The following is a 3033-nucleotide window of genomic DNA, read 5'->3' as shown; positions in this document are numbered from 1 at the left end:
TGCCCGGAATCGAACCTGGGACCCTTCAGTCCGCAGGCCAACGCTCTATCCTCTGAGCCAAACCGGTCCCGGCTTTCTGTTGATTTTTAAAGAGAGCAAAACATTAATTATTAGAGACACATTGTGATGGGTTGCCTCATGAACACAAGTGCCCTTGACTGGCAATCGCACCCTCCACCCTTTGGCGCATGGCCGATGCGCTACCATTGACCCACACCAGCCAGGGCTGTAGTCTTTGTTTTTTTAAAAAATGTTTTCTCTCCTGTCTTTTTTTTTTTTTTAATATATTTTATTGATTTTGTACAGAGAGTAAGGAAGAGAGATAGAGAGTTAGAAACATCGATGAGAGAGAGTCATCGATCAGTTGCCTCTTGCACACCCCCTACTGGGGATATGCCCGCAACCAAGGTACATGCATGCCCTTGACCGGAATCAAACCCGGGACCTTTCAGTCCCCAAGCCGATGCTCTATCCATTGAGCCAAACCGGTTTCGGCTCTCCTGTCTTTTTCAACCATGTTCTGGGGAAGGACTTTTGATATTCATTGGCTCATGGGGCCCAAGAGCTATTTTCCCTCACAGGAGAATCCTGGCTCTGATAGGAATCGGGCTACTCTCTCCCAGGGGCAGAAATGCAGCAGCCCTGGGTTTTGTTTTCCAGATTGCATTTCCCCCTCTTTGATGTATATTAATATGTATAAAAAAGATTGGAAAGATACATGCCAAAATGTTAATGGTTATGTTTGTGCAGAAGAATAATAAATACATCACCTTATTTTCTTTCTTGTGCCTTTACATTTTTTTCTACAGTGAACAAGTAGAAATCATATAAAATTTTGAAATCATACAAAAATAGTTTAAAAAAACAATTCTCTTTAATTCCCAGGAGGTCAGCAAAGGAAAACCTCAGGAAGGGAGCCTGGCAGAGGACCAGAGAGCAACCTGTCCAGGTGCGGGGAGGGGTCACATAAGGAAAAATAAAACTGAGGGATTGTCTGAGGGATTATCTGTGCAGAAAATTGGATTATGAGGGGTTTACAGAGTCCTGGGAGGGTGTGGGAAGCTCATAGATTCAAACAAAGCTGAGCTGAGACAAAAAGAGTAAAATTAACTCAAAGGATATGTACCTGGGTCTGTGGTCATTGATATTTACATAGTCATAATATTAAAAGCAGGAAGTATGACTTTTAACTAAACTTGTGTTAAAAGACATTGAGAAGGGGGTGAAGTAAAACGTAAATCCTCCAATTCCATAATAGGAAGCCTCTGGGTAATGACTGTAAGTGAAAATTTAAGGAATACCAATGTAAGTTTGTTATTAGACATGGGGGGGGGGGGCGTGATGGGTGTAAATACAGAAAAAGCAGCTAAAAGGAGTTAAAAGTGTTGGATCTGAGGAGCTGGATTTGGGCTAGGGTAGGGGGAACAGAGGGCTTCTGTTTTTCCTTAGGCTTTTTCTTCTATTTTACTTTTTAGATTTTAGGAAAAATCTGTACCTATATTATTTATTAAAGATAACTTTTTTTAAAAAATATGAAATGCTTCACAAATTTGGGTGTCATCCTCGCACAGAGGCCATGCTAATTCTTCTCTGTATCGTTCCAATTTTAGCATATGTGCTACGAAGCGAGCACAATAACATTTTAAATAGTTTTTAAAAATTCCTTTTACTGACCAAAAAATAGGTGTGGCACTACCGTGGCTTTCTCTCCTCCTGCTGATGTCAATTGTATCCCTGCTTCCTGGTCTAGTCTAGGTTGGGCCACATTTTTGTCAGGCATTGATGCTCTGTTGACTAATGAGTTTGCCGACCTCTGGTTTAGACCTTGGGCTCTCTTTTCAAAGTCTTTAAACTTACAATACTAGCAGTGCTCTCTGCTGATTGTAGAATATTCAAACAGTATAGAACTCAGTATACAAAATCATGAGTTTCCCCTCTATTCTGTAAACCCCTCGTAATTCAATTTTCTGCACAGAGAAAGTCCCTTGTCCACACAGGCTGAATGACTACAGGACTTCCCAACACCTTCCTTTGTCTTTGACAGTCTTATCTTCCTCAGGCAGCCACATTGCAGAGGTTTGCTCCACAGAAAATTGAATGGCTGAGGCTGATCAGCAGCATGAACTCCAAGGCCAGAGGATGGAACTGGGAATGTAGAGAAGGAAAGAATCCCAGGGTATGGTTCTGTCCACTCATTATCCGGTCCAGGCACATCCCACTGGGGCCCAGCAGTGCCCTAACCGCAGCTGGAGGTGGGAGAGGTACAGGAGACAGCCAGGACCTGGTGTTCGCATGGGATCTCTGCTAAAGAATCCAGGGACCAGGACAAAAGCACAATATCTATTCTAGGTAATCCAGGACCTTCTCCCCTCCCAACCCCACAGGAGGCAGACGGCCTAAGGAAGACAAGATAAGCTGCCTGGGCAAATCCCCTCTTTCTTCTCTCCTATGAGCCCAGCCTGGAGACTGAAGGGTCCCAGGTTCGATTCCAATCAAGGTTGTGGGCTTGATCTCCTGTAGGGATCATGCAAGAGGCAGCCAATCAATGATCTCTCTCATCATTGATGTTTCTCTCTTTCTCTCTCTCTCTCTCTCTCTCTCTCTCTCTCTCTCTCTCTCTCTCTCTTTCTATCTCTCTCTCCCTCTCTTCCTGTCCTTTCATCTCTCAAATCAATATATATATATGCTTTCCATATTTAGTCCACAAATCTTTGTGGAATGCCTATTGTGCAAACATCGTGCTAGGCACAGGGGATATGATGATAAACAAAAGCAGACAAGGCCCAGCTCTCATAAAGGTTATAATCTAATGAGGAAAAATACTTCAGTTGAATAATCACCTTAAATAAATATATGATTACAAAATAAGATTAATACTATTATGATAAATACTCTAGTAGTCCCTCAATATCCATTCTCCCTTTATGAGTAGCATAGGTAAATGTCCACTTTCAGGTAAACATATGGTTACCTGGAATAACAAATACATTGATCAGCCTTCTTGCATCTAGAGGTGGTCTTGTGGCTAAATTC

At 42.3% G+C, this 3033-nt stretch overlaps 1 non-coding gene across 1 annotated transcript; it reads right to left on the bottom strand.

Moving 5' to 3' along the window:
• Positions 1-1526: 1526 nt before the first annotated feature.
• On the bottom strand, positions 1527-1633 carry LOC118702633. Its single transcript, XR_004982793.1, has one exon. It is a non-coding gene; the product is annotated as a U6 spliceosomal RNA (small nuclear RNA).
• Positions 1634-3033: the final 1400 nt, after the last annotated feature.

Source organism: Pipistrellus kuhlii, unplaced genomic scaffold, assembly GCF_014108245.1.
Source record: "Pipistrellus kuhlii isolate mPipKuh1 unplaced genomic scaffold, mPipKuh1.p scaffold_m20_p_39, whole genome shotgun sequence".
Classification (NCBI taxonomy): Eukaryota; Metazoa; Chordata; class Mammalia; order Chiroptera; family Vespertilionidae; genus Pipistrellus; species Pipistrellus kuhlii.
This window is presented reverse-complemented; position numbering and strand designations above follow the sequence as displayed.